Genomic DNA, 22,443 nt, shown 5'->3' with positions numbered 1-22,443 from the left:
TCTTTCAGTGGTCCATTTCATTCCCTATTGGGATCCTGATTTTGTGACATCACCATATTTTACTTTGGGGAATTCCCATTTTCTGTTTTATATAGTTTTTTTTTTATATACCATGCATCCTTGTTGTTGGTGGTGTTTTTTAAAGGTCAGCAAGAAGAAGATTCATAACCCTGCTCTCGTATGAAAATCAAAATGTCAGAAATATAAAGGACTTTATGAATCATGGGTAGCCATTATTGAAACTGTAATCAGCAGAAACTGGCTGCCTAGGAAGTGACTGTAGACAGCATGGCTCTGTGATATTGCCAGTGCAGGCACACAGGAATAACTGGCCCCTCCTTTTGGTGTCATTTATCACTATCTCTTACCTGGATCTTAATGTTTACATTTGTGGTTCCTACACTCTGTTCTTAATGTAGAAACTAGAATTTTCCTTTTAGATCCCCAAAGAATTTACTTACTCTCTGATCAGAACTTTCCCATTTCAACCAGCTATATAATTTATAGGTCTCAGTCTTACTGAAAACATGGAGCTCCCAAAATTGAGACTGTTAAGATAGTATAGTAGATCATTAAGTCAAGAATGAGGTCCAGCACAGCTGCCCAAATCACAAGTCCTTCATACTTTCCCATCCAAGTGACTTCAACTTTCACTGATACCAATGGGTAGAAGGTCTTACAAAGGTCATAGAACCCTGCATAGTTCGGCTCCTAACTTCCTAGCCTCCTTATGCTCATGCCATATCAGTAGCTAAGGGCTGTGTATTCTTCTTCAGCCACGTACATGCTCTCTCAAAGTCCTGAAATTGTATGGGACTTCAACCTTTATAGGCACTGGTTCTAGACCCATTATGGTAGCTATCAGTTGTTAAGCTCCTCAGTTGAAATGTGTTCCAAGAGTGGTAACCATATCATAGTTTCAAGGTCTGTCGTGAAAAGTAGAATGTTGAGAGCACTCAATAGGAATTTCTATATTATTTATATGAAATGTTTTGGGTGTATCAGTGACATAGAATATATTGCTAAAATTAATTATTATTGTTTGTATCTTATTGTCTGTTGAGGCTGTTAGGAAGTATAAAATTACATATGTCAATCTCATTGTCTTTGTACAAGATGGAACAGCTGTAAATATCCTTTTTGTATATAACTCATGCCTTTTCTTCTTGAGAGTATGTACTCAAAATAAAGACCTAGACCTTGCCGCCCCCCACATACACATAAAATAGCGTGTATTATTCCAACACTCTGGTTTACCTGTACAATTTTATTTTTCTAAATAGAACTTACTGCCATCTGGAAAATGTTCTAAAGTTTTCCACTGATATTTTCTGAATGTAGATTCTAGGATGTAAGGCTTTATTATTTTCCCACTGCTATATTTTTAGCACATAGCAGGTATATTTGCTCAATGGATATTTAATGAATGAGTGAATGAACTTAAAGTGCTGAATAAGAACATTTGGTTAGTCAAGGTTGGGATCTGCTATTATTGCCTGTGGTCAGGAGAACCTCTGCCTACCAATCTGGCTCAGGGATGAGCTACACAAAGATCACTAAGACAGTTGACACTCTCTTGTCTCTGTAGATGTGATGAGATGATCAATGAATCCCTAGGTCTGGACCCTCACCTGTCCATGCTTCTGGTGCTCTGCAAATGAAATCTCTAGTATTTCCTCTTAGAGAACAGGAAAATCTCTTCCCAATGCATCCCTGTCCTACTATGCTTGACCAGAAACCACGAGGGGAGCACCCACCCACTGAGACAGTGGAGCTGATCTATTGGGAGCTCACCAAGGCCAGCTGGACTGTGACTGAAAAAGCATGGGATAAAACCAGACTCTCTGAACATGGCGAACAATGAGGGCTGATGAGAAGCCAAGGACAATGGCACAGGGTTTTGATCCTACTTAATGTGCTGGCTTTGTGGGAGCCTAGCCAGTTTGGATGTTCACCTTCCTAGATATGGACGGAGGGGGGAGGACCTAGGACTTACCACAGGGCAGGGAACCCTGACTGCTCTTTGGACTGGAAAGGGAGGGGGAGAGGAGTGGGGGGAGGGGGAGATGGGTAGGAGGAAGGGGAGAAGGGTGGGAGGAAGGGGAGGAAAATGGGAGGCTGGGAGGAGGCGGAAACTTTGTTTTTTTTTTTCCTTTTCTCAATAAAAAAAAAGAAAGAAACCTATGTGGCACACTGGCTTTCATTTCACAAACAAACAAAGTTATATTAAATAATTAATACTTTACTAAAGACTTACACAGCTTTTGTCTAGAGCTCTCAGTATATGGTTATTTGATTCTTTGTATTGTTAATTCATTTCTATTAAGATATTATGGACAAGGGCTTGTTCAGTGAATTTCTGTTTTAAAGCACCAGGTATTAATAAAGATGACTAGAGGAGACCTGCTGAAGGTGGAAGGTGGCTGTCCAGGGTAGGTGACACCTTTTAGATCAGCAGGAATGAGAGTGTGTTCTAAGAACTCAAAAGAAGGTGGTGTTAGTTTCCACTGTCGTGACAAACTAAGCAAAGAAAGATTGGCTGTGGCTCATAGTCTCACAAGATTCATTCCCTGGTTGGCCGCTTCTGCTGCTTGGGTCTTGAAGTGAAGCTGAACATCATGGTGACTGGAAAGTATGCCAGACAAAACTATCATCTCATGATATCTCAGAAATGCATTGAGCTAGGAAGGGGCCAGAAACTAGGTTCTCAGCTTCCAGTGCACACAGATATAGTACCTCAGACCACACCCCAAATGGGCTGCTGTCTAAAAGGCTGTTAGCTGAAGGAGTTCCCACAACACCCCCTTCTACCATTTGTCCCCAGTGACCTACTTTCTCCAACCAGGTTCCACTTCTTTAAGTTTCCACCTTTTCCCCACATGCAACCAGCTAGGGCCCAGGCCTTTATCACGTGACCTTGGGGAACATTTTAGATCCAATCCATGGAAGAACAATTTCATCAATCCTCATCAGTGACAGAAAACCAAGCTGGCATCTGCTGAACATGTGAGTCTTGAATAGTAGTGCTGAGTTCTCTGTCACACACACTCTTGAGATACTTTTGACTGGTGGCCTAGTAATTTAGGTACAAGGTTTTATTTTGTGTGTGTGTGTGTGTGTTTGAGAAAATAGAGTAAGTCGGATAATGCGAATTGAATAAATAAACATTTCTGTTTTGTCCTCAATGTGTGTGATGATGGCACCATGTGTGAGGTGAGGGGTAAGAGCTCAGCTCGGCATCTGCCAGGAAGTGAGACTACATGAGTAGTAAGTGGCAACAGTTGTCGGGAAGACTTTTAGGCAATACTTCTAGCATCTAGGTAACACATCACCACTTTAACTAATGAGCATATTTTGTAGAACTTTCAACTTTCCCCTAATACCCAGAAGCAAAGGTTTGAGTACAAGTTTGGAAGTTATAAAGTTGAGAACACTACAACGTACAGCACAGTAGTATATATTGTTTAGGCAAAATGTTTAAATCATGAACTTACTGGATTTGGAAATTTGAAAGGGTTTATTAGCTCCACATTTTTTTTCTTTTTGCCTCTTTATTTTTTTCAAATATATGTGTGTCATATGTATGTTCATGTTCGTAGGTGTGTGAGGGTACATATGCATGTGTGCTCATGTTTGTGCACATGTGTGTGGAGGTGCAAGGATGACATCAAGCTTCTCCCTGTTAGATCTCCATCTTATGTTGAAGCCGGGCCTCTCACTGTAACTCATCATTCCCTAGTCTGGCTAGCCTGTGTGCTTCAGGGAGTCCTGTCTTTTCTTCTGTGCTCTGGAACTGCAGCTGGGCTGCCACTACTTTGTGGCTCTACCTGAGTTCTCTGCCTTAGACAGATGGCTTTTGTGCGGATTCTGGGGATCCAAACACTGGTCCTCATGCTTGTGTGGCAAGTGCTTTGTCCACTAGACATACCCTAGCCCATGTATCCTTCTTTTTAAGTGTTTGCCAATATGTTTGGATAGGCAGTGAAAGCACTGCAGCGCAGTGAGGGGCATGATCTGTTATGACATCATAGTGACGCCATGCAACGAGGGGCATGATCTGTTATGATGTCATAGTGATGCAGACAGTGAGGGCGTGGTCTGTTATGACATCATAGTGATACAGTACAGTGAGGGGCGTGGTCTGTTATGGCATCATAGTGACAGAGAAGTTATCTATAAAGAAGCAATACACAATTCCAAAAATTGTGCATAGAGGACAGAGGTACACACATAGTTCTACCCCCAGCTATTGATATTGATAGTTCCTTGGAAATGGGGAGGGAGTGGATAATTTCCCTTAAGGGTGTGGTCCCTGGTGGGTCTACCACCCTTTGGTGGATGGTCACATCTTCAAGAGTGTATATGCAGGATTAATTGGATTTGATGAGTTTAAAAAAACTACAAAGTTGAATGGGTATGGATTGGGAGGTGGATCTGGTAGAAGTTGGGAGAGAGGGCTGAATATGATAAAAATGCGATGTATCAAATTCTCCAAGAATTGATTTTAAAATGTGGAGATCATATAGAAGCCAATGACTCATTGCCTTTGCATCTGGAGACTTAGAGTTTTGTCTACATTCAACATGATGATCTATTTAGAGCAGGCCTGGATTAGAATAGCATAAGCTTTGGATTAGGGTGTGTTGGCATGAAATAATAATAAACTTGTGTCAAAGTCAAAACTGCAGTATTACCTCGTTGGTGACCTGCAGTGTGCTATGGTGTTAATAGAATGGGGTCTGCTCCTTTAACTGGAGCTGAGTAAATAGAGAAACTTGAGTGGCATGTCAGCTCTGATCCACCTTTTACAGGAAGACAGATCGCTCTGGATCGACTTTTGACCCTGAGGCCATAGTTTTGGCTCTATTTCATAGTGCCAAGGTATGGAAATTTGTAGTAGGTGACAAGATTGTGCATACATGTGAGTGTTCACCAGGCTATCCACTTGATATACTACCAAAGGCAGGGCAGCATGAGTTTTATTCTGATCTCATAGCCTTTTGTTCCCACATCCATATACAGAGCTCAGCTGATGAAGTATAACTTGACTATTGAGTTCTTGTAGAAAATGTCCTAAAACCTTGATGACATTGTACATTTGCAATGATTTTAGAAATGGTAGCAGTATTTAAACCAGTTTTGGACTGTCATGCAGTCCATAGATTCTTAGAGAATACATTTGCTACCTAAGAAATTGCTCTAAATACATTAAAACCGGGTAAATTTTCAGTATCCATTTTCATTCTTAGTCATATGAGCAATGTAAACGAGCAGGAGTATTTTATATGACGGGGGAGGAAAGCAGATTTGTAATTGCCTTCTGACTTGAAAAATGGGGGGAGGGCTGAGTGTAGTTGGTGCCTGTGTATGGTGTATTTGGACCTGCTAACTTTAGTACCTTCATTCCACATGGTTGGTATTATTGTGGTTGAAACTCTGACAGACAGTAGACTCAAGAGTAAGGATGCACTATTTCACTGAATGCTCCCCATGTGTCAGTAATTTCTCCAGGTTTCAAAGGTCCATAAAGTAAACGACATCCTCTGGTTCCAGAAAAAATGATATTCTAATAAGAAACTATTGTTTCCTAACAACCCTATATGTAACCACAGCTGTCATATTGTCAAAAGCATACTGCTTGGTGGTGCATAGCGCTGAATCACTTCTGGCTGCTTTAAGGTATAAAAATATATTGAAAGACTATCCCAAATCACAACAATTGGTCTTTAGGATGAGATTATTTATAATCAAGAACCGTGTCAGTACTAGGAGGCCAAAAGGAGGCAAACAGCATCAGAAATGTGTGGTCAGATGCCACCTCTGCTAATGGATGTGCTCTTACCTTATCTCTGCCCTGGCCTTTCCAACTTAGTAGGGATTCAGACTTTTAGGACTGCCTCAAATTTTGTTCAAGTATGGTTCTTTGATAGGATCTATCCATAACCCTTCTTCTAGAATAGATCCAAACTTCTCACTTGAGCTTTGTGCTTATTTTTGTGTCATATCCTGTAGATTTCTTTTGCTGATATTGCATTGTGGGAGAAATTTTATGATCTCCATCTCTTTGCAAACTTCTTACCCCATGTTGACTCTCCTTCAATCAAAATGCACTCAGATCTCAGCGAATGAGAACTAGGAAGAAGAGGAATTTCTTTGAGATCTACTTCTATCTTCAGAATATTGTCATCTATGAGAAGAGTCATTTGCCCCAATGAAATGCCAAACCCACTCACTGTTCCCTGTACGGTATGTTCCGTGTAGGCTGAAGGAGTGAACCATCCCATGAATAATAACATGCAGAGGAGATAACTATTGCTTTTCCCACACCTACCACCTCCAGCCTTGGTTCTTTTAGCTGTAGTGAGATGTGCACCCAACATATGACCTGATGTATGCAAACTTGTTCTGCATCTTCATGATGGTAGGAAACCAGCTGCAAGTCCGGGAATTGGATCTTCAACCACACTAGTGAACGTGGGTCTAGTGCAGTATATTTTCCACTCTCTTTACTACTACCTAGGCAGCGTTTTTGTTTGCCACAGCTAGGAGATTACTAGACACATCTGAAAGGTAGAATCCAGTCATGTGATAGTGATCTGTTGGACAGATCATACTTGCCATGGATGCTTACACAGCGAAAGTTGTTCCATGGGAGTCCTTTCCTTTCGAATGGACTGCCTTCTTATATTGACTAGCTAGACCCCTTGACTAGAGGTAGTGTTTCTTGAAATGTATTTTACATGGTTTAGCAGAATACCTCTGTGCTCTGAGTATTACCTCAGCCAACATGTGAAGCATTTGTTCATGCATCTCCCATAGAACTTTGAGGTGGTTTACAGTTGTTGGTATGTGTGCATAGGTGATTATGCTAGCTAATTTTTGACTGTCAACTTGACCCAACCTTGTTATAACTGAGAAAAGAGTCACAGTTGAAGAACTGCCTATATCAGATTGACCCTCAGGCATGTCAATGGGGACTTGCTTTTGTTTCTTTTTCTTTTCTTTTCTTTCTTTTTTTTTAAAAAAGAGAAACCACTTTACAGTCTAGGTTCTTTATTTCTTTTGTACATTAATCCAGAAATTCATAGGGAATGGGCTTCAGTAGCTCAGGCTCCTTTCTGGTAGTCTTCACAAAATGGCTTCTCTGGATGGAGCAGTTTGGGGCTTCAGCTGAGCCCAGGTGCCCTTCTCTTTGGCTTCCTTTTTCTTTGGATCATTTTACTTCACCCATTTCAGGAAGATGTCTCATTCTCAGAGTGCTTGATAAGTTCAATCCGTACATTAATTCTCTTGGAAAGGATCTTGCCCTTAATTTTATTGTATACAATGATGCACATGGCATGCTGGCTGATGTTGTAGACTCTTCCTATTGCTATGGAATATATTTCTAGAGCATTCCATTTGAACAGTGCCCATTCTCTTGATGTGTACAATATCGCCCTTCTTGTAGATTCACATGTATGGGGACAAAGGAGCACCTCTATGTTTCCTAAAAGGCCTGGATAACGTATAGTTGTGCCCTTCCTCTTGTCCTTAACTGTTGACTGGTGTGGCAGAGTCTGGTCCACCATGGGTGGCCCCATTCTCTTGTACTGTCTAAAAAATATGACAGAGTATAAGTCTGCCTACCTACCCGCCATCCTCCATGCTTACTGCATCACTTCTTTGGCTGCAAAGTCAATTATTTGGTTGGATGTAAGCTTTGGGAAACATAGGCCTGCTTTCAAGCTCCTGTCTTGCCTTTGGCCTTTAATTCCTCCAATGGTAGATTGTAACCTGAGATTGTAAACCTTTTTTTTCCTAAAATCTTTTCTTTACAGCCACAGAAATGTAACTAGGACAGTGATGTTTGAACTATTACTGTTATTTTATGTTTTACAATTTATATACCTTTCCCCATAAGTATAGAGAATATTATTTTCTGTTGGATTGCTACAGTTATTAGTATTAAAATTGATCAGCTCACTGTAGTCATGATATCAGTGAATCTGTACATAGGAGCGAATGAAATTAGCAAGAAGTACTTCCTGTCAATGTTGAGGACTGAATCTGGCGTTGAGGGACTTACTGTCTAGTCCAGGCATCAGGAGGAGTGTTTTCAAGGCTTAGCAGGAAGAGGCAACCTAGTGTGTTTGGGGAGATCAAAGGTAACTTAATATAGCTGGACCATACTTCTTTCTCCATTTATGATACCAATTTCCCAGTTAGGGGCTTTTCTTTATGTCTTCTTGCAATCAAATATATTATGTAGTTAAAATTTGAGTGACATTTTGACTTTCGTACTATAATGTTCTCCGCCAGTCCCTTATGACTTGCAAGTGGCAATAACGATTATCTGTGTTATTTCAAAATGCAGTTCCTGGCCAGATCATGCTGAGAACTGATTCTCACTCACTGAGAGAGTTGAGCCAAACCAAGAGATGCAAATTGACTAGGTTAAGGCCTTATGTTCGCCACTCAATTTCATCATGGCAGACTTTTAAAAATATTTTCATATAATCACCTAATAACACCATTAAAATACTTAAAATTAAATTGCCCGGAGTGCCTGACTGTGACTGTCACCCTGATAGGCACAGACAACTTAACACATCTGCCATCTCGGTTGCCAGCTGCTGCCTGCCGTTTTGTCAGAGGGATTAGACGTGGTTGAGCCTTTACATTTTTCTGTCTGGAGATGATTCTGTTTGTCTTTCTATATATTCCCCGGACCATTTGATTTAAATCAATCTCATTTATGTGGGAAGGAAAATTTTTTGTCTGTCTTTCTCACTTTATTTCTCCTCTATTTGGCAATTGATTCTGCTCTGCTATGAAGGGTTTATGCATATCTATATTAACATTTATCAATGTATATTGTGAGGGAAGCCCATAATTCAAAGCTTATATAATACATGTGTAAGTTTCCCCCACAAATAGATGTTAAGTAGGGGTTGTACGTTCCTGGGGCCTGTAACTCCATAGTATCTTCCTACTGTTCTGATATTATAGTATTATTTCTAGTGTCTCTTTTTTTTCCTTACCAGATTATACAGTTTACACAAATCAAAAGATAGAACTACTTTAAATAAAAAATTTTTATTGAAACTTAATTTTGAATCAATGGCATAGAATATACATCAGTTTGGGACCTTGTAATAATATTTGTATTACATTTCTGTTTTTAGATTGCTGCTTTTAAAAAACAATAACACAAGCATGTTACTAATAACTCATACTTGTTTAATGTAGTTATGATTCTTTATAAAGAGTTTATAATTCTAACGAAAATGTTGTGGTAGGATTCTGAGTTGTCCACTAATGTTTTTCACCTCCCTTGTATCCCATACCTTGACTATCCACCTGGGAATGTGACTGTGATAGATTTGGTATTGATTGTTAAGTTATGGTACAAAGTACAGTTGACTTTAAGAAATGGAGATGGTCTGGGTATATGTGACCTATCACTCAAGCTCTTTAAGTTTGACTCCTACAGTTAAAGACAAAGAAGTCAGTCGTTGGCAAGACCAGGAAGTTCAATACATCCTAAATTCTCTTCTGTTGACTTGAGAGAGGCCATGTCACATGGAGAGGCCATGTGACAGGAGCTGCAATCAGGCCCCGAGGTTGGCAGTGATTTCTCATGTAAACCAGCAAGGAAGTCAAATTACAGTTTTAAGACCCTACAATGACAAATTTGGCTGGCAGTGAGAAAATTCTTGGTAGTGCATTTCCCACTGGAGCCTCATCCCTGAGGATGGACTCCAGATGTATTCATCATGGCCAACACCTTGGTCTCATCCCTGAGGATGGACTCCAGATGTCTAGGTAGGACTTCTGACCTCCACAACTGTGTTTGATAAGTGGGTGTTGTTTTAAGCCACTAAACTGGATGTATTTTGTTACATGACTTTAGGAATTAGATTTAAGTGTGTTGGAGAAGGCCGCTTGTTGGTTCCCAGCTGCTTGGCAGCTTAGACTCAAAATAATCACACAGAAACTACATTATTTAAATTACTGCTTGGCCCATTAGCTTTAGCTTCTTATTGGCTAACTCTTACCCATTTACATTAATCTGTGTATCTCCATGAGGCTATGGCTTACCAGGAAAAGTTCTGGCATCTATCTCCAGCAGGGCTACATGGCTTCTCCCTCATTCAGCCTTCCTTTTTCCAGCGTTCAGTTTAGTTTTTCCTACCTACCTAAGTTCTACCCTATCAACAGGCCAAGGCACTTTCTTTATTCACAAATAATATTCACAGCATACAGAAAGAAATCCCACATCACCTCCCCTTTTTTCTTTAAATGAAAAGGAAGGTTTTAACATTAACACAGTAAAATTACATATAATAAAACAGGTATTAAAAAAGAATTAGAATTATAATGTTTATATCTACTTTATCTTTTATCATAACCAAGGAAAACTATAACTATAGCTATAAATTCTTCAACTCCATCAAAGACTCTAGAAGGATATAATATTACCTAAGTAAACAGGAAGTGCATTATAAGCAACTTCCAAAACTCTAGAATTGACAGAAACATTGTGCTGCCTGGACAGTCACCCAAAGTTCTTTTGTACCATTGGGGCATCCATCTTCAGCCTACAGTCCCATAGTATCCAGCAGACTTTTCCATGAAGCATGAAATTTTGAAGACAGTTCTGCCTATATTGGCAGTTTGTCAGTAACTTTTTTATGTGTCCTGCAGAATGTCTGGCAGAGTCTTTCATGAAGCAAGAACCCCAAGGAACTGTCTTGTCTATTTTAGGCAACTTCAGCCACCATTTCTCTGTGGGTTTTGCATTTCCAGTTCACCCAACATGCAATCAAGCAGTCCAGGCAAGAGCAGTTTCTTGCCCAATTGGCTAACAAATTTCATAAGGAGTCTCTTCAATGCCCATCATCCTCTTGAAGTAATTGGTGTTGCCAGGAGCAAATGTGTCTCATTGTCATGAAACATCCTAAGTTTTTTTTTAACTTCATTTATTATTATTGAAGTTTTAAGTTTTTAAAACATTTTAAATGCCATATTCTGAAGGTCTCTGAAATATTTGAAGAATACCTATCTATATATCTAACTAACATGACTACAAGTATGACTATTATAGATGATTATCCGTTAACCTGTATTTCTTAATTATACATTATATTTTTAAGTGAGCTACACAAATACAATAACAAGACTGACCTTAAATTTGTATCAATAAGCAAACATGTACAAAAAATCATTTAGGGAATTTGGGTGTAGTTCTCTCCAAACTACTTCCTGCTGTTTATTGGGTAAAACATTTTCTTTTGTGGGTTTCACAGAGACCTTTCAGGGGGTCTTGGTCCATCAAACAACTTTAGTCTAGAAGGATTCCACAGGTTCTCATTGTCTGTGGAAACAAAAGAAGAACCTCTTTTCCAAAGCAACATATCCTTAGATTCATATTTTGAAATGTCTCTCTGTACTTAGTTCCTTCACAGTCAAAAAATTTAAAGAAAACATAATAGTATATGTAATCCAGACTCTCTGTGAATTTCCCATTTTTACATGGCCTACTTATTTTACTCCTTTTATTCTATGACTGTTTGTACTCTTTCTTTTTAAAAACTTTGTTTTATTTTTTAAACCATTTACTTCTTTTTATAACTATCTATACTGTTTTTCTTCTCTCTCCCAAGCCTATGTACATTTATCCAGCACTGTGACTCATTTAGAGGTCTTTTATATCTAAATGTGCCCTATTGTGTATATGTAATTCTTTATTGTCCAGGATTGCTTCTTAAAATGCTAAGCGCTTCTTAAAAACCTAAGCTGTGGCATTGCTAGGGTACATAGGGCCCTGCCTGCTTGCTCCACACAGTCCAGCATGGTGGAAGTTCGTTCACCACTTCTGCAAAATGTGCACATTGCCCCAGTTCCAAGTATGCAGTAGCTCTATGTTGAGCCATTAAACTGTTGGTAACATGTTGCTCACAAACCCCATTTAAATGCTTCATAGCCCGACCTCCAGAAAGAGTCAGAGTTTGCACTTGCAGCACAGCACAGAAAGCCAACATTTCAAAGTGGTGCAGTTTTTTTTTCTGCTACCACTGAATCAGGAAAACCTCTCTTAAAGGAGGCATGCCTCTGCTTGCTTCTAGCAAGCAGAGCCCATCCAAGAAAATGCCACTACCAAACCATGTTTAACTCTGTTCTTTTGTGTATAGGATTCCTTTTCAAGCTTTCTTAGGTTTTATGTGGATTTAGTCTATCACCTTGGCATGCCATTTTGTTGAAAATAATTGATCAGAAGTTCAGTTGTAAATAAACAGGACTGGTATTCAGAGCATGCAGACAAAGAACATTATAGTCCACTAAAGCAGCACAGTCTACAGAAAAACCATTTCTACAGCCTTGACTTTTCAGGTTGTGAATTATTGGAACTTTTATGACATTTTATAATTTTAGAGGGAATTCATTATTTTAAAATGTTCTCTAGAGAGTAAGCTGTCATTACACCACTCGTACTACGTTATATCAGATCAAGTAGCTGAGATTTTTGAGACTGTGATATTATATGTTTGTGTCCATTTTTCCTATGAAACTACTGGTCTTATTCACCCTTTTATCCTTTTAACCAGCACACTTTTTGGCATATTATAGGTGCATAATAAATAAGACAAAAAAAGTGAAATGGAATGGACTGAATGAACAATCTTTCCAAAGCTATGGTGCCCTCTAAGCAAGTATACAAGTAGGAGTGGCTATATTCCAATAAAGCTTTATTTCACAACAATCTAGTTGGCCTATGGAGTGTAGTTTGCTGAGCTCTGGTGTAGACCAAAAGTTATTATAACTTATAGGGTATTCTGTCATCTAGCCACCTTCATGGCACATATGAAAGATTTTTAATGTGTTCTAAATATTTAATGGGAGCGAGCAAAGTATACTTCTTTTCTGGAACAGATTTACTGTTTGGCTCAGGCATTTCTTCATCGTGAAATGGGAAGTCATTCCTTTCCAAAGGTGAGGTCTTCCCTACTTCCTGTTGCATTCTGTGGGTTCTTCTGAGTAATTCTGAATGAAGCCAAGCTAAGCCAACAAGATATGCAGGAATGAATAGCCCCCATTGACACTGGGTGGAGATAGTTCTTTCTGTAGTGCGAAAATATGAGGCTAAATTCTTTAGGTCACAAATGATACACTAACTTATAAACGCCTATGAAGGGTGGCATACACCACAGCTCTCTAATTCTCAGTGTTTATGAGCTTCAGAACTGCTGGAGGCATGGTCACGGGAAGTCAGGTAAGGTAGGAATGCAGGGACAAAGAACCTTTGTCACCCTTCCATGTTACCAACATACTCTTAGTATACAGGAATGGTCCATGTGACCTTGTGATGACACATATAAATATTAGATATTGGGGAAAATAAATGTGGAATCATTTACCAGGGCTGCTTAAATCACTGGTTCTCTCCATTGGAATTCATTTTAAGGAAAAAAAATTAAGATGTAAGCATTGATTTAGTCACAAGATTTAAGCGTTTTTTTTAATCAGTGAAAATATTCCAGAGTGATGAGTTATCCAAATATGTAATAATACAGTTATGTGTGCAAATTCATCAGTATAAATGGTATCATAAAATAATACTTAGTGGCATAGAAAAATACTCATTAATTTTATTCATTTAAATAATGTATAATGTGTGTGACAGAACTGTATTAGAGAGGGAGTGTATGTGTGTGTGTGTCTGCTTTATTGTCTGTGAATCCCAATGCTATTGCTTAGAGGATCTTAAAATTCCAATCATGAGTATATTAGTCAACTTTCTATCATGGCTATGATGAATGCCTGAGAAAATCAACTTAAAATTTTATTATTTATTATTTTGGTTATTGTTTTCAGAGGTTCCTGGCCGTTATCAGTAGACTCCATTGTTTTTAGGCCTGTGGTTAGGAAGAATATCACTCACGGTGATGGGAATCCTTGATGGAAGTAACTGTACCACATGTCGGAAAGCAAGAAGCCAAGATTAAGAAAGAAGGAAGAAAGAAAGAAAGAAAGAAAGAAAGAAAGAAAGAAAGGGCTAGGAACAATTGTCTCCTTCAGTGGCATGTCCTTCAACAAGGCCCGGCCTCCTAAGTTGCATCACTTCTCAGTAGGACTGCAAACTAATAGAAGCCCAGCCTTTGGCACATATACTTTGGTAGACATTCCAGGCTCAGACTGTAAAAAGCACATGAATTATGTCATCTTTGGCCTGATGTCCCCATCTGTAAAATGAGGATAGGCTCATATCTCACTTTCAGTTTTAGTTTTCTAACATAGTTGTGTTGAGCGAAATACTCATCAAGTTAAGCTGTGACAAATTACTATTTTAGAATAAAAATCAGAATTTAAACCCTAAGCCTATCAAATCTTTTAAATCTAAAGCAAAGATTTTGGGGAGCAGGTGGAACTAATTTGTAGAGACCATCTTAAATCTATCTTTAAATTTACATATCATAAAGTTTACTCTTTATGATATGTATTTCTATGGGTTTTTAACAAAAGCTTAGGATTGTGTGATCCCTTCCATCATTGTGATACAAGACAACTTTGTTACCCCAGAAAACTCCATTGTGATGCTCTCTCCAGTCCGTCTCTATTCCCACCTGTGGCAAGCATTCATTTATTCCCCCCTTCTTGTGATTTTATGTTTTCCAAAATATCATGGAGCTGGAGCCATGCAATACTATGTGCATCTCTTGTGTCTGGCTTCTTGCACTTAGCATGATGCATCTGAGGTTCGTCAATCTTACAGCTCCTGCCAATAGTAAATGCTAAAGCTATTGCTTTTAGAGGTAGTTATGCAGATAATCTCATTGTTTTAGCAACTTTCCATGTCATAATCTCATAACCATACAGGTCTTTGGTCCTGAAGCTGTAGTTGTGGCACGGGAGGTGAAAGGAGATTCTAAGATCCAGAAAGCAAACATTTTGCCTAACACTACCTCGGCAGAACTAAGGAGGGAATTCGGAGCTTTGGATGTTAACCTGGCACAGTTATTCTGGAAGTGAGATGGTGGAAGGTTAATTTAAAAGTCTGCAAAGTAAAGAATAAGACATGCTTGTGTGCACGTGGGTGTGAATGGCGTATGCGGCGAAAGGCATGAAACAGCAGACTTGAGAACAAAAAGGAACCACTGCTTGTTTTATGTTTAAAACGAAGAGAACCTTTATCTATTGTGATTGCCATTTGTAATAGGAACGAGGGAGTGTATGGATCCCTCTCCCTTTTCTAGTTTTTATGGAAAGGGGCATCTAGGAGAGAGTGTCTGGGGGCTGATGCCACTTTCTCCCTGGATCAGATGCATGGAACTGGCCTGAATTTTAAAGGTGTCAGTTCAACCTGTTGAGTATGGTGAAGTGAAGTTTTTCTAGAAACTGAACTTTTTATGTTCTTTATTTATCTCTTATTTCTTGAGGAATAAAGTACTTTATTTTCAAACAGCTCACAGATAAGTATGGATTCAACTTCATTTTTTTTTGAGGAAAAAATGATATAACTTTTCTCATTTAAAAATCAGATTATTAAATATATTGTATTTATTGTATATCAAAGTATTTTGATTTTATACAATATATTTATTTATCTATTTATTTTATAAGACAGTGAACAAAATACATATTTAACCTTAACAAGGAAAATTTGAATTTATTTATAATATGAAATTTAGAAAAAAATGGAATTAAAGATTTTTTCATTTAAGTTGGTCATAGTAATAGCTGCTAATACTCATTCATATATATCAGCTAATTTTACTCTGTATTATCTTAAACCTCCCTTTTAAAATATTTTTATAGATGTTGACTGAATGTCACAGATACAGAACTTACTGAAACACCCAGGGTAATTTATGTATTTGTCTGTTTACAGAACTTTAGCTTAATCCTCTAGTAAACATGGCCTTGTCATAAGGAAATATATGTTATTTGCTGTGTTCAAATCTAAACTCTTAGAAAGTGTTGTTATTGAGGAAACATAATTGAGCTTTTGGCTTGCTATTTCATTTCCGTTTGTAATTCAAACATTTGTTGTACATTTCTCTGTGGTTTATACATTTTTTTTTATTTCAATGCCACAAGATCTTTATTTAGAATTTGAAGTTAAACATTTTTTCTTTGAATAGTTCATCCTTTAATCCCTCTTTTGATGCCTTTATAGTCTCTATAATCAAGGATGTGGGAACTGAACAGACTGGGCTAAATGTTATGGTAGTTGACAAACTAGTTTCTTGTTAGATAAGTCTCCTAGTTAGAATGTCAGCACGGATTAGAGCAGAGCGAGAAGAAGACAGAAGAGCGCTGTCTACAGTGCTTACAAAATCAGTAATTCGAGATAAAGCAAGCAGCAGCGAGGCACTGTCCCGGTGCTGAGCTGCAGGGACATAGTGAGCATCAACTGTAGCAGTTGAGTTTGCCTTGTAGCTCCCAGGAGGTGTTAATTTGCTCAGACATCTATTGGCAAACTCCTGTGCAGCCTCTGCTTGTTCCTGTTGTTATTTATATGAAGTAGTGCCTGCAGCTAGTGAGATATCTTTCTGGACCTGCTTCTTCCTAACTGAGAAAAAAGGCTTGAGGAATATAGGAGATGTCAGTAGCAACAAGCAACTCGAATTCCTCAAGATAAAGACCATGGCTGGGAAGAATTGAGCAGGCAAGTGAAGATTACTGAGTCGGCATTAATAATAAATTTACAGGACTGCAAAACAAATCATGCCAAACAATCTTTATCGTTTCCTAGTTGGATGTGCAAGATTAAAGAAAGGAATTCAATAGCGGTAATATCTGGAATTGAGTAAATCATCTAATTCAGTGTCTCCACAAATCTTTGGGGGCAGTGGGGTGGGGGACAGGGAGAGGGAGAACCACAGTGAGAATTGGCTCTGCGCACTGTCATGTGGATTCAATTTAGCTGTTGTAATAAATTACAATGGAACAAGGTCCATTGGGATGATGTAGGGATCAATAGAAGGTCAGGCTGTAACATCTCCAGCAGTGGTTGGGAGGAATGGATAACACACTTTATTAAGCTTGGCAGACCAGGAGGTTTGGGAACTGTTGTGGTCCACTGCCAATGCCATCAGGTTTATGAAGCACCTTTTGGGTATGTGATACCATAAGGGCTACTACATAAAAGTTAGAATGTGGGCAGTGGTCTGAGTAGTCAGTCTGTTTAGTAATGATAACCACAGGTCTAACTTATAGAGTACTTACAAGTCTTGATAGCATAGCACTTACCATTTTCATTTCATGGCTTCTTCTTCTTCTTCTTCTTCTTCTTCTTCTTCTTCCTCTTCCTCTTCCTCCTCCTCCTCCTTTTTCTTCTTCTTCTTCTTCTTCTTCTTCTTCTTCTTCTTCTTCTTCTTCTTCTTCTTCTTCTTCAAATTCCAATGGCAACCCTTAGAGGGGCAATGCAGCTGGTAAATAGTAGCGGTTGGCTATGATCAGAGGTAGTCTGGATTTTACTCTTCAGTTTTGTGCATGGGAAAATCCATGTGCTCATGGAAAAATACTGTGTTCATTTATTTGTTTATTCATTTGACAGTTATATTTAGTGTACTAAGGATGGTCCAAGTATAGTAGATTATCTGTAGCAATTTAAAAAATGGTGAGATTCTGCTTCTGATTGACATAGTTATAAAGTAAACACATGGTAAAGATTTTGCTTAGCTCACTAATCTGCGAGGGAACAGTGAGAAATTAAAACTGTACAAGTCTGGTAAACATTTAGAGAGTTAAGAAAACTAAAATGAATGTACGCGTGGAAATAGAGCTAGATTCCTCACAGTATAGAGGGGAAGTGAGTATCTTCTGATGGGCAGATCAGAATCTTCACATTTCTAAATAAGAATTTATTTCATTGCTGTAAAATATGTATAATTTATCAAGTTGTATAGTTACTGACAAGACAATGGAAAGACTAGAATCAAATGGCCCAAGAAAAAGTGATCACAGCAGTAGATTTATTCTGGAGTCCAACTCTAAAGAGAGAGGTATGAAGTAGCTCATTAGAGTTTGATTTGGAATAAGACCTAACTACAGAGAATATATCTATCTCTCTGCAGTAGACAGTGTGGATTGTAATTTTGAGATGATCTGGCATAAACTGGGAGACTAACTTCTAGGCATATCCATGGAAATGCCTTTGAGAAATTATTTTGGTTAGGTTAATTAGGACTACAAGACCCACCCTGAAGGAACTCGGGTCCATTCCATGGCTTTGGGTCCTGCGTTGCATAAGAAGAATGAAAAGAGTTGAACATGAGAATTTTTTGCTTTCTGTTTCATGGTTGTCAATGTGATGTGACCAGCTGCCTCAAGATCCTGCCACCTCAGTTTTCTTATTGTGGTGGGCTATACTCTTGAACTGTGAGCCAAAATAAATCCTTGTGTAGTTAAATCGTTTTGCCAGGATATTATTACAGCTACAGGAAAGGTAACTAAAATTGGTACCAGAAGTGGGTTATTGTTGGGCTAAATCTGTCTGTATGGTTCTTAAACTTTGGAACTGGTTTAAGGAGAACTGTTGAAGAGATTGGAGCTTTGGAATAGAAAAGCCCTCAAATGATAAAAGCTGAACGTAAAAGCCCATTCTTATGGGAGACTGAAAGAAAAAAATGATGGAAGAAAATTGAGCAGAAGAGAAAGAAAACAGATTAGGGCCGTTTGTGTCATATTTTGACCAACAATCTGTCCATGTCTTGAGAAAATGATTGAAGTTGCATTTGAAGAGAATAGGCTAATTTGTTTGGCAGAGGAAATTTGAAGACACAAGAGCATTCAGGCTGTTTCTTGGCTACTTTTTACTGATCTTACCCAGGACTATAGAGATAACGAGTAAAACCCTGAGCAGATGCGCGCACAAACACACACACACACGCACACACACATACCACATCAGTTTGTTGAGGAGGAAAATAGATTTAGCAAATTAAACGTCTCAGCCAAAGTGCATACTGAAAAAGGATCTGTAGCTGTTAAAGAGAAACATCCTGCTCTGCGCTGGGACAATAGGACACGTGCCCTGAGAGCAAGACCTCATCAATCAAAAGGACCAACTGTGAAAATGCAAACTCGTTTGAAGAGAATGAGCCTGAACTGAAACAGATACTGCCACTGAAGAGGGGCCTTGCTCCTAAAAAGCAGCTGCCTGTGAATGTCTTTCCCCAGGGTCAGCATACATAACTGAAACAACTGTGTTTCAAGGGAACTGGCTCCAACCCGAGATGGCAGCGGGAATTGGTAGTGTCACCCATGTGGTACTGATTTTTTAGGCATGAAAGATGGATCGTTGTTGGGGTCATGCAGTCTCCACAGTTCCAGAGAGTCACTGACACCAGGCAGTGTGTTCCAGGGTTTGAGTCCTTGGAAAGAATCCCAGAGAACCTACACGAAGCTGTGAAGGTGAAGTCTGAGTTATAATAGAGACCCCAGTATGCCAGGACCTTAGTGCACCCCCAAAAGCAGATAGAGTGGAGTAGAATCTGCCTACGAGAGAGGCACTTTATCCCGCAGGTGGCAGAACTGAGGAAGTGGGATTATTCACGCCTTTTGGAACCTAGAGAATTTCATAATGAGCACAAGATGTCAGACATGGAGCTGCTAGATTTGGTGTTTTTCTGCTCGTTTGTCTTCTTGCTTTGGTCTAATCTTCCTTGCTAGCCCCAATTCTTTTTTTTTTTTTTGGAATGGAATATTTATTTATTCATTTATTTTGTAACTGAATGTTTGGAAGCATGTCATTTATTTTTTAGTTTATAGGAGATCACAATTAAGAGATTTATTTGAGTCTTAGAGGAGACACAGATTTTGAATTTTAGACAGCATTGGAACTGTTGAAGATTGTAGGGATTATGAAATTGGGGCTGAATATGTTTTTCCAAATGAGATGGCCATAAGACTGGAGGAAAGGTGGCAGGAGGCTATGGCTTACAAGTTTGGGTGTTGAATTAGCAAAATATAAAGTTATGAAGGTCAGTGTTGATTATCAGCTTGCCGGCATCTGGAATCACTTAGAAGGCAAGGCTCTTGGCCCACCTGTCTAGGATTGCTTAGTTTAGAGTAGCCTCTGGCAGGTCTTTTAAGGATTATCTTGATCCAATTGTGATGGAAAGACCCATCCTAAAGGAACTTGGTTTTAGTTTGCATAGAAAGGAGAAAGCTAACTGAGCTTGGAGACTCATTGCTCTCTCCTTCCTGATGACACTCCTTGCCCGGCTCCGCCTCCCTTCACGTCTCCATCATAATTGGCTAAACCCTCAAACTGTGAGCCAATAAAACCCTTCTTTATTTGAATGTGAGGGTGTTTTGTCATGGCAATGGGAAAATATCTAAAGTGGTCTCTAAATTCTTCAAAGAGAACTTTTGAGCAACAATGCAAATATAAGAATGTTTTGAGTCTTAAGTCACTGTTTTTTATATAGAAAAACTTAAGCCCAGAGACCTGAAAACGTTTCTAAAAGTCACTTATGTCCTTACCTCAAGGCCTTTCAGGATCCCCTCCCTGACCCTGGACTTTAGGAGAGCAGGGAAGTCTTAGAACAAAATGTCCATGTTGGAGAAGAGGGACCAAATGTGCCAATAAAGTTTATCTGGAGAAACAAGCTGAGGTGTTCGTGTTCACCCAGGGATTTTATTTTAACAAATTGGCTCATGATTCTGGAGACATGATGAACTCAAAATGTGATGGGGGAGGTTGTCGTATTAGAGACCTAAGGGTGAATTGTAGACATAGTCCAAGGAACTCTGTTAGAGAACCTGGGAGAGCCAGGAGAGCTGATACTGCAGATTAAATATGAAGGCTACCTGCTGGAGAATTGCTTCTTAGCTGGGGGGAGGTGAGCCATTTATCTGTTTTTAGGCCTTTGATCAAATGGGATCCACCCATACAGTAGAGATTAATCTATTTTACTTTAGGACCACTGATTTAAATGTATTTTCTACCCCCCCCCCCAACACCGTAATGAAACATCTTGAACAATAATTCAGCTAAGCATTTGAATATTGTAATCTAGTCAGGTTGACACATACAATTAAGTATCACATCATGTCAGAAGACTAGGGAACTTTACTAACAGTAGAAGTGACTAGAGATACAATCAGATAGTGGCTGGGGTGATACTGACCTTAACCTGGGGGTGGCATGGTGAGCAGTTGGATGCCATTGGTCTTTAGGTGAAACTGCCAACCTCAGGACTTTCCCTGGGATGAGATGCAGTTGGAGTTAAATTTATGGTTCATGACAACCAGAGACAAACTGTAGCTCTACATCTCTGTACACTGCATGGCCATTGTATGTGTCCCCACATGTGAAGAAGAGGCCTGAATACAGAAGGGGTTCTTGGAGCCTCATCATGTGTGAGGGTAATTTCATAATAGAGTTTATAACTGGAGGTCTTCTAATAATCAGGTCCAGGATATCTGGGTGCGGAAATTTGTAACCTGAATTAATAATTCACCGAGGAAGTGCTTTGTTGAAAATAAAATTGATAGCCTCTCTTTCAGACTCCCAGTAATTTAGAGGAGGATTTAGTGTACATGTTCATAATGCAGAGCGGTATGTATTGTTTAAAAGATTCCTTTATTTGAATATTTTCAGTTGAACAGAGTTAGGTCATTTCTCTGGCAGATTTTTTTCTATTTCAGTTTTCAATTTCTATTTCATTTATGTAGCATGGTACTATCCCTATGATCTCACCCACAGGCTGAGATGTGCACATTGTCACACACCTTGTTTAATCTTCCCGTTGGTAACGTGGTCCTTTCTTCACCCTAATATAGAACTAACAAGGTTTGGGAGTTTGCAGTTGTCATGAGCCTAATAGTTCTGAAAATCCCATCCTCCCAAAGTATGGCTAAGGAATGGTTGCGCGATATGATGCTGGCAGATTAAAGGAAAGGAGGAAGAGGGAGTGAAAGGTGTGATGTTGAGAGGGCTGCTCTATAGGCACAGAGCTCTACCTGTGCAAGATGAAGATCTCCATGGCAGTAACATCCAGTGGGATGGACTTGATACCACTTCAAGTGGTTTAGATGATAAATTTGATATATCATTTATATTTGAGCACAACTGAAATTTAAATACATCAAAGTAAAAGATAAAATGTATGAAGATTTAGTTGGCACTGTGTATGTTGTGTGGGAGGAAAGGGAGAAGAAGAAAAATTAAGGAATCTTATCAGGACAGTGGGAGGAAGGAAACAGCTAGAGTTTTTGGCTTTTTTTTTCCTATCTGTGGCTTAACCCAGCTCCTGGTGGTCCTCTCTTCCCTCATCTCTGGGATGAACTCTATCATAGTGCTTGCCCTGTAAAGAAGCGGTGAGGAGTCATAGAGACCGAGTGAAGAAGAACTGGCTCTTATTGTATCCTTTTTTGTTTTCTTAAAACAGAATTCCAATGGTGAAAGCATCATTTTCATACTAAACCCTTAACACATTACTTATGTCA

The 22,443-nt window shown here is 39.0% G+C and overlaps 1 protein-coding gene across 8 annotated transcripts in view; it reads left to right on the top strand.

The window, feature by feature from the left end:
• The window catches only part of Erc2 (ELKS/RAB6-interacting/CAST family member 2), an 892,417-nt gene that overhangs the window by 364,001 nt on the left and 505,973 nt on the right, over positions 1-22,443 (top strand). The window lies entirely within an intron of this gene.

Source organism: Microtus oregoni, unplaced genomic scaffold (genome assembly GCF_018167655.1).
Source record: "Microtus oregoni isolate MIOR12 unplaced genomic scaffold, Mior012 000013F_ref0000133, whole genome shotgun sequence".
NCBI lineage: Eukaryota > Metazoa > Chordata > Mammalia > Rodentia > Cricetidae > Microtus > Microtus oregoni.
The sequence above is the reverse complement of the archived record's forward strand: the minus strand, read 5'-3'. Positions and strand labels throughout refer to the sequence as shown.